Source organism: Diplotaxodon limnothrissa, linkage group LG11, assembly GCF_057381915.1.
Source record: "Diplotaxodon limnothrissa isolate DT_005_m linkage group LG11, D_limnothrissa_male_GT1.1, whole genome shotgun sequence".
Taxonomy (NCBI): Eukaryota; Metazoa; Chordata; class Actinopteri; order Cichliformes; family Cichlidae; genus Diplotaxodon; species Diplotaxodon limnothrissa.
In genome coordinates, this window is record NC_140606.1 from 28,071,030 (window position 1) to 28,081,445 (window position 10,416).

The following is a 10,416-nucleotide window of genomic DNA, read 5'->3' on the forward strand; positions in this document are numbered from 1 at the left end:
TTTTATGATTAAGCTTCAAGTTTCAAATGAGGAATGCAAAGCTGCAAAAATGTTTCTATTAAAAATTTCGACAAATCTTTTTTAATATAATTCACGTCTTTTATGTCTTTCATCAAACGCTTTTCAGTTCCAGCTCCATCCTTTATAGCAACTATTTGAACTATTCCTTCAGATGTCATGTTGCATAAAAATTGTTCTTGACGAGAACATTTTTACAATTCCTCAAAATTTAACAGATCTATTTTTTTTTTCAAACAACCGTATTATATTTAGAAATAGGCGATTAAAATGACACAATAGACGGTGCGAAGGCTGATTGTGAAGGAGCGTTAACCGGCAAAGTCGGTCTGTTTCTCTCTTATGTGTTGTTTCATCTCATCTGCTGAAATAAAACCCTTAAGTACATTATGTAAAACAGCATTAATCCCACCTGAACCTGAATGTTCTGGCATGATTTTTTCAAACAGGTGTTTGGTCAGCAGAACACAGACGAGAAAGTTGGAAAACAAAAAAGAGAAAGAGAAAGAGGGGGAGTCTGACAAACGCAACACAACACAGTGAAGCTTGGTAAATGGAAAAAGGAGTGTCAGAGGCCCGGAGGGAGATTAGAACTGAGAGGAAATGGGAAGAGTGGCTGGCCACAATGTATACCCTTCACAAGTCTTAATATTGTGCGCAGCGGTTAGGGGGCAGGAGGAAAAGATGGAGAGTGGGGAGTCACGAGAAAGAGAAATGATGGGCCCTTTGAATGAAAAGGTTAGTCCACAGTCTTGCCCTGCAGCATGTGTCATATGTATGGTGTGAGAAATATGTAAAAGAGAAAGTGAATAATAGAATACAAAGAGAAATAATAAAGTGGGTTGACAGTTGCTATGCCAACGCTGTAGCGTACAGATGAGTTCTCACTCTGCCAATCCATCTTTCTTCCTGGTCTCCCTCTGAGTTTAAAGCCACATAAAAGCCCGACTACAGGAAATGATACTGTATAAATCACATAAAACTTCTAAATGACACAACAAGCAGGTGGGTGGAAGAGGAAATGGAAGATGGGAGTAATGTGCAATCGGACGGAGGAGAAAGCGATGTGGAGGAAATGTGAGAATTTGGACGAGGAAGCTCATGAGTGAAAAGAGAGAGGGGCTGATTAGATTCTAACTGAAAGGACAGCTGACCCTCTGCCCCTCCACACACACACAAAGCAGCAATCACACATGCATTTCCTCCTTTCATATTTCTCACAAACCTACTCATATTTGTTTTACACATTTTATTTCCTGTTGCTGAAATATACAGGTCCATTCATTCAGAAAACACTGGTTTGCTGTTCCCTTTACATCTTCTGGCTGTTAAGTCTCCCTTTCAACAACAAGAGGGGTGGAAGAAGTACTCCATTCAAGTCCTGTACTTAGAAGGGATAGCTAGATGAGAGTGAGAAGATCGATACCACTCTCATGTCTCTCCAGTAAATATGAAATTGCTTGTGCTTGCATGGCACAAAGACTGGAAACAGGGGAAATAGTGAGGCTGGCCTTGCTTAAAGAAGCAAAATCAGCTTACCAGTACTGCATAAAAAGCTGAAATGTATTGCACGTTGTGGTTTTATGTGACCGCCACTAGAACTATTTCTTGGGCAGGTGTAGCCTTGTAGCTTCCTGCAGTGTAGTCATTACAGGAAGTGAACGGGGAGGCACATATAGCTGAGGCCATCTTGAACAAGATGTGACACAGTGAACCATTAGGGTTGTGGGAAGTGGTTTTTTTCACCAGATGGGGTAACGTACATTCATGTTTACTACAGACATGTGAGTGGAAGTGGTCTTCTCATTTAACTCTCAGCACAATTGATACGTAGAGACTATTTAGATAAAAAACTGTATGAATGGGGAGATTGTTAATGTAAGCACTCTGATTCAGTGAGTCTAATACATAATGCACAGTATTTATCTAAAGGTTACAAACATTACCAGGATTTCCATATGCTGCTGATCACTGAAGCAGGAACCTCTAGATATGAAAAGAAAATGAAGCCAATACAAAGTGGTAAAAACTGCAGATCCTCAAATGAGGCTAAATCTGAAAGTCACCATGTTAAAACGCCCAGTTTTTACATGTTTACCGCATGGTACAAAAGGGTTTTGGTGCCCGTCCCCTGAGGAAACAATAACACAAACAAAGTATGTGTGCTAATTTGGGTGCACGTCTCACTACGGCCAAAAACCAACGTCCCAACATTTACTGTTAATAAATTTAGGGCCGTTACTATTTACTGGTGTAGTAGAACAAGGGAGTAACAGTTGACAGACTTATAGCCACAAACATAAAGGCTCAACTCATCTCAGTGACAGCAACATATAAAGAGGACACACAATGGGCTGTAGGACCCAGAAAATTCCCTCCTAAACTAATGAAATAACAAAACTGGATTATCAAATAAAGCCACAAAAAACTGACTACCTTTCAGGCTCAATCCTGAAAGGAAATAAAAAACTAAATACTTATGAAAAACCCCCCAATGATCTGAGGAAGCTGGAGAGCTGCACGGTCTGGTCACAAGCTTTTTCCAGTCTGGGGCTGTGCAATCAGCTGAGAAAGAGAAAGGAGAGAAAAGAAGGAAAGAGGACACAAACACAAGAGAACATAACCGATTTAAAGGAAAGGAGAATCCATAATTTTAACATTCAGTTTAACCATGCATGTTGAAAACTTGTGCCTCCTTTCCTTCGACACTGCAGTTCTACCCCCTTGTTCTGCTGTACCTCCTGGTATTTTTAGGTACTTAAAAATTACATCTGAAACTTAAAGAATTATATAGCAAATATTTGGAAACTATATCCCAAGTCACAGATTGTATTAAGAGGTGCTACCTTCACTTTCTGTTAACATTTCTGTGACTAAGCCGGAAGAAATAAATGCTCACTTGTCCAGCTGGTTTAATTCAAAATGCAAAGTACAGATTTACAGGCAATTTGGCAGGCAAGAGAAAAGAATTAGGAATTGAGAACACAGCATGAGCGTGTGAGAGAATCTGGCAGAAAACAATAGCAAGATGGCAGGTATAAATACAACATGGCTGATTGAGAAATTGGGAATAAGTGACGTGGGTGTGTGTCAGGTGACTGGGAACAGAAGGAAGGCGCTGGAGAGCTAGTGGGTGGATAGGGTAAAGGAAGGAGTGGAAGAATAAAAACAAAAGCAGGGCAAAGATAAGGACTGCGACAGTTCTGCATTTTGAAAGGTGGGCTTTATTGCTTAGACATTAAATTTTCATTGGTGATAAGAAACACACATTTATTATATCTGAATTTTCCCTCTTTAATCAAAAGTAGCACACTGAAAACTTCAATCACAAGTAAAAGTTCTGCTGTAAAAGGTTTTGCTTGAGAAACCATATAAAGATATTAAATATATATAAACAGAAAAGTGTATTTACTGCATAAAAAATCATTATACCAAATGCCTCTATAATATGCATTTTTTATGACTGAATCAGTCTTGTGCTTGCATCGATGTATAGCCATCATTTTAATGGCATAGCTAGGGGAAGAAAGCAATTCAAGGAGTTCATACACCAATGGGCAGTTTAATGAATTACAACTCATCATATTTTTAAATATTTACAGATATTTGTGTGTAATGAGTTTTTCCGCTGTCACACAAAAACAGAGCAGACCTGCTAAAACATTTTAAAGAAATGTTGTGGAGTGCAAGTAGGAAAGGAAGGAGGGAATGAAGGAGGAGGTATAAATTGTGTAACATGTAAATAGAAACAGAATGCAATGATGTGAAAATCTCACAAACCCAAAGAAAACATATCAAATGTTTGAACCGAGATACTTTAATCGTTAATGAAAAAACATTATATCATTTTTAATTTTGATGACTAGAAACCACTGAGTGAGAACACAGTTCGCTGTACCAGCCACAAATGCACATCAAAGCTCTGTCAACGAAACAAGAAGCCGCGTGAACGTGAACCACAAACACTCGTCTGGTCCCAAGCTCATTTAAAATGGACGGAGGCAAAGTGGAAAGCTGTCGTGTGGTCAGAAAATTAAAATTTTAGATTCCTTTTAGAAAATATGAATGCGGTGTCCTCTGAACTAAAGAGAAGAGGGACCATCCAGCAGCACTCAGTTCAAAAGGCTGCATATTGCTGGTATGGGGGTGCATTAGTGCCTATGGAACTGGGAGCTTGGATCATAGCGCTCATCCCAGCAAATCAGTAATAAACTGCACACTGCATACACCAATTTAAAACGTTTGGCATGTCATGAAACAAACAAACAAAAAAAACACACAACAAAAATTGCTGAGAATCCTAAATTCCTCTTCCAAAAAATCCAGCACCTGGTGTCCTCAGTTCCCAGATGTTTACTGATGTTGTTTGGAGAAGAGGGGATGCTACATAGTGGTAAACATGGCCCTGTCGCAAATTTTTTGAGATGTATTGCTGCCGTCACATTCAAAATGAGCTAAGATATAGTAAAATCTCAGATTAAACACTTGACACATTTCCTATCTTCTTTTGTTAATAAAATATGGGTTTATGAGATTTGAAAATCGTTGCCTTCTGGGTTTTTTGTGTGTTTTTTTTTTTTTTTTACACGCAGTGTGACAGCTTTTTGGACTTGGCGTTGCAAAATACACAAGTAAAGCTAAGAAAAAAATGGAACAAAGGAAATGTTCTGCAAACATTTCCTTTTCTGAAAGATAAACCCACTCTGGCCAAACTACAAAGCCACTGAATGACAGGAAATGGAGAAGCCGATTTTTCTCTCTGTCCAAATAATGAACCTGTTGTTGACTGCATTTATGATAGATGTCAGGGAAGTGATGAGTAAGTGCATTGCATAGCTGCATGACTCTTCTTAATAGACCACTGGGCTGGCCTCACTCTATCAGACATGCTCTAATCGTTGCCCTACACCGACTCCACTGTATCCTAATGGCTCAGATTGCACTATAGAGCCCTAGAAGCTGTGTAGTCTAACCCGCAGCCTAGAAACGATGGATGTATGCAGATGGATTTCTGCAGAGCAAACAGCTCCCTGAACCTGCTGCCTGAGACAGACTAATCAAATCCAGAGAATGGGAGACTGCAGGGGGTAAAAGATACAGGGAGGGAGAGGCGTAAAGAGAGGGGGAGTGAATGGTGGAGCTTGAAAGCCGCGGGTAATGCGTCCGCGCTCTCCTGTTCCAAGAGGCGGGCAATCAGAGCTGAACATCTTGCCTCCAAACAACTGTGCCCTTTTAATGAAAGGACTGACACACATTCTGACACACAAACATATGTAAACACAGCATATTTGCGCAGCTTTATCAGAATCTGCGTCTGTCAGAAACTGTATCATACGCCAAGCAAAATATTAGTCACCACTCCATCTTTTCTAAAATGTATATAGAAAAGGGCATCATCACCCCCTGACTGAAGAGCCGGTTGGTTAAGTGCACCGCTCACAAGTGTGTGCAGCTGTCCTGTTAGTAACAGTCGATGTTTGAAGAGTTCAGGGGGTAACTACAGTTTCACAGTGTCAGCATGAAACCAAAGTGTGTGCTGTGGTGATGCTGATGCACTGGATGAGTGTTTGTGTCAGCTGTCTGCTGACTAAAAAAAAGAAGGAAAAAAACCCAGCAGTCAGCAGACTAGTGTCACTGCTGGATTTTCACTTATTCACACTTTTCCTGACACTTTCAAGTTCAAGGACCATTTCCCCCCTTTCATAGTCATGCATGGCTTTAAGGTTCGAAGTCAGGGATACCACAAGTAAGGTAATTAGTAATTAGTTTTGGCTTTCGATTTAGAAATCTATCACAGGGTCGGAGAAGCTGGTAAGCTCATATTCCAGGGTGCACTGTCAACCCAGCTCGTGGCTGGAGGCGGTAACTCCTTTATTGAACGTCTCTCTTCCAGATTTTATAGTCCATGCTGCTCAGCTCCTCTAAAACAATTTCTGGCTTGGTATCCTCTCTGCTGAATGAAATTCAATACGCTTTCAAGATGTCTTGGATGTGTAAAGGAGTGTTTTGATGTGCTGTTTCTTGCTTCTCCAGCTCTTGTTGCCTACAGCTGCTTCTAACAGACCCCAACAAAGTTATTTTGTGGCAAAGACTCGAGCTAGACGTTCTTCATCTGGGTTGATGGATAGAATTCATTTCACAGCATAATTATTGTCCCCATATTCAGTGTTTTTTCCAAAAATAAATGACTTTACTGTCTCATTGACGTCATTGTCAAGCTGTACTGACTAAAGAATTGTTGCTGATATCTTTAGGGATTTTTTATTCTTACTTGGTGTCGAAAATGGTGAGTGATAATAAGTGAATGTACCTGGTTGGGATGTTGCGCTTCATGGTTTGTGCCTTAAACCCGCAAGCCTGAAGAAAATGACATTCCTGTCCCCTAATCTGTGTTTTTTTTTTCTCCAACTAGCTGAAGCAGCCATTAAGGAGCCTAGTTGAGTCCATGAAAATATGGGAGCTGTATCTGGAGTCATGCTTGTTATGGAAATTTTGTGAGACCAGGCTTTCTCATGCAGAAATGGTCTTTTGGGGAGATTAATGCATAGAAAATAGACAGAAACACTTAGTATCATGAGAAGAGAAACAGGAGGAAAAGGAGGAATTACCTCATTCTAAGTTTCTTCCCCCTCCATAGGAAGTTTCTTTATGCCTACTTTAATGGCTACTCATTTTCCCCACTGATAGTAACGATGGTCATGGTTTTTGTGATGTAGGGGGTGTGAGAGATATGTGGCCTTTTCTCTTTCTTCACAGATCAGAGAGGTGGTGTCAAATTTAGATATCTTTTATGTATAGGCAGCAGGAGGTCAAGGGCTCCCTCCAGGCCTCCGAGAAAAGGAATGCCGTGGTATGCTGTGTGCTACGTGCCACCCTGGATTGAAGAGACAGCTCACTAAGTATGCCTGCAAGTGTGTGCAGATGACCTCATTCTAACATTTTAAAGTATTACAGGGAGTTCAGAGGCGAAGCCCAGCTTTAAAGCGTCACGATGACAGTAAAATCCATGCAGCGCTGGTGATCGTATGTCTCTGAGGTGACCGCAATATTCCTGAGTCAGCTGTCTACTGTCTCTCAGCTGAGCGACGCGGATTTATTTTGGTCACAACAGTACCATTGCACAATAAAATCCATTTTCCTTGATTTAAGGTACGGCAGAGTCCAAATTACAATGTCACTCGATCTAAAAAAAAAAAAAAAATCACTGGTAACATAGAGTCAAATGAGCAAACTGCTAAAGAATCAACACCTCAAAGGCCAGTGTGTAATGTTAATATGAAATAAGTAAAATACAAATAACTGGTTCTATGTATTCGTTATGGCTTAAACAGTAGATAGAAGTACATAGATAGTTAGATACAGTTTTAACTATTCAGGCTCTTAAACGGTTTTCTTAAGCTTCTTCCCTATTAGCAAGTTCATCTTTCTGCTTTTCACCCTTTTATGGCTGGATAACCTGATAAATTAGGCTATAAAATATGTCTCTAATTAGCAATATACTGTAGCGCTCACAAATGAACTGGAAAAAAGGTTCATAGTTGGCCGATCTGAAGTAACAAAAAGGGAAAAAACTACTTGATCCAGAACTTTAGACCACAAAACCAGGCTAAGATTTCCCAGAGCCATAGAAAGGCTATACAGTCTTCAATTTTTGCATTGCTTCTTACAATCCACAGTTTTCATTTTATTATATTACAGGAATAGACTCACCACCCCCTACTCCCAGGTCTTCCCATTGGTTGTTGTCCTCCTGATATGTCTTGAGGACAGATTTTTTTTATGTACATACTAATAATTTCCAAATCGGGGGCATGCCCCTCATTTTTCATTTCATAAATGGGCTTTTATTGTATTTCTGCTTTACTGGTTGCAGTAGCAGAACAAAATCTATTTACCTCTCCCAATCCTAGGTCACAACTAAAATACCATGTACAGGTTTTTAAGCATTCAACCTCAACTACTACATCTGCATTATCAATAAAGCATTAGATATGTTTCATAGATTTAGTCAATACAAAAGCTACCAGACCATTCTAATAATGACACTTTGTGGCATTACTCATGGTTCAGCCTGTGGCAAAATACATTTCCAGTGGTTCAGCTTGTCATTATGTTTTAATGCAGTACTAGTCTTTAAGTATAAGTTCTCTGAGAACCACTTCAAAGTGATCAATAGCACTGCAAACAATGCTCTACATGCATACATGCTCCTGCACTGACTACACCACTGCAGCACTAACACTGCAAGTTTTAGGCACATTAACCATGTCAGGCATCAGAAGAAGCATTGCAGTACAACTGCCATTAACTCAAAACACCATCCATTACCCTCACAGCACCGTGATACTTTTCAGGCTCTCTCTTTTCCTCCCTGGTGCCTCAATGATCTGACACTCCACCCGGTCACGCTTCGGATGACCACGATCTTGTGCTTTTTTAGCTTAGCTTTTAAGCCACTCCTCTCCCCTCTCAGCCTCCATGTATTCTCTCCCTACCCTCTCTCATTTATTTCTATTGGAGAGCATCGATTGGCTTGTTTAAGCCCCTCGGTCCTGACTAATATTTCACTTCATGCAGCCTCATTCCACTCGTCTATCCTTTCCTCCACCCGTGCTTTACTCCTCTCCCCCTATCATTAGTCCTGCCCTCCCACCATCCAAACACTTGCTTTGAGAGACAGTAGGAATCCAACTCGATGGGTCGAGATCCCAAGTGAAACAGGCCTTTTCTATAGCACACCGACCACCGAGAACAGCAAAAACATGCTTATGTGCAGGTTTTGAATACAACACCAGAGAAATCTCTCTTATTTCTTAGCTCCAAACTGTAGTTAAGTATGATTGTGTGTACACATAAATCAGCGGGGGCATGCCTTTAAATGACTTTTAAAAAGCATTTTTCTTAGGGTGTTCGTGATTCAACTTGTGTGCACCCACATCTAATAAAATGTAATAAAAATACTGCACTGATTGGCTCGTGATATCGCTGCCACTCACTGTTTTCTCCCAGTGAGATGCTGCAGAGAGCGACAGCTCTAAACGGCTTGCTTAAATGTTCGCTGTGTTATTGCATCCTATTATGACACTGCTAAAACAGCGTGAAGTACCAGGAAATCTGCTTTTATGATTTACACATAACTAAAATCTCATGCAATTTCTCCCCAATATTCTAATATCCAAGTTAATTTTTTGACAATCAAGTTGAATCCAGGGTACACTATTTCTCTACTCAGTGCGAGTCTAATGCAGTTGGTCACAAAAGATAAGTACTGTTACAAAATATGAGTGAAAATAAGCGCATCTCTAGCTTTGAAAATGACACAGTTAATGCTGGCGTATCGCTGAATGCAATGAGCTAATCTACAGATCAAAACTCTGCAAGTCACAAATCATATCTACCCAGAGATCTGTCTTGCATCCACCATGAATATCAGGTCACCCATGGCTGGTTTCATGTAGGCTTTCCCTGATGCATGCATTCAAAAACAGACCCGCAGGCTTAAGGTGTGCACACGTTTCCATCTGCTGATCCTTTGGAGCACTGCAATAGGCTTTGCAGCTATCAGAAGGCAGATTGGATCAAAACACCACCCTGAGGGAAGGAGTCCCTGCTGTAGAAATTACCATCGTCCTCACACTCGAAATTCTCTTCTCCACTCATTGTTTCTGCATAGGTGTAATCCACAGCTTAGTCACAGATGAAGAGTGAGCAATAAGGGCATTGCAAGTAATTTTTTTAGCACTCATAAAACACTTCAACAGCAGCTCTGAGCTGCAAATTTTAAATGCCCTTGTATCATTCAGACACTTCAAACCCCAGGCCTTTCAAGGCCTCCCACAAAGAAAGAAGATGAAAAATATGAAAATATGACAGACTGCTACTTTTTTTATTATTTTTAACTTTTGTTAAAGTCATTGTTAAAAAAAAAAAAGAATAAATTTCACTGTCAGTTAATTAAAATATCAGGAAAAATATAGAAAAGCAACTGAGAATGATTTATATACATTAATCCTGCACATATACATACACACACAGACACACCGGCTATACACCGTTAAACCAAAAAGCCCATTTTATCATAGTGAGGGCCCACAAGTCTGAGTTTTTGAGCTAAGTGATTCACATACATGTAGAGCTCAGTGCAGCGAATATAGATCAGAATTTACCAAGAGTTTAAAAAAAAAAGTATACACAGCTGCATAACTCGCTGCTGAAGACAAGAATTCACTGGAGGTGCTGCTCTTGTTTTTACAGAGGCAACTTCAAAACCAATGACAAAAAAAGAGATTTATTTTCCAGTAAAACAATGGCTCTATACATGCATCAAAGCTACCCCAAACCGTTTGAAGGATCAGAGAGCTGACTTGCATAGCTTTACCTCCGTAGTTATCAGACACT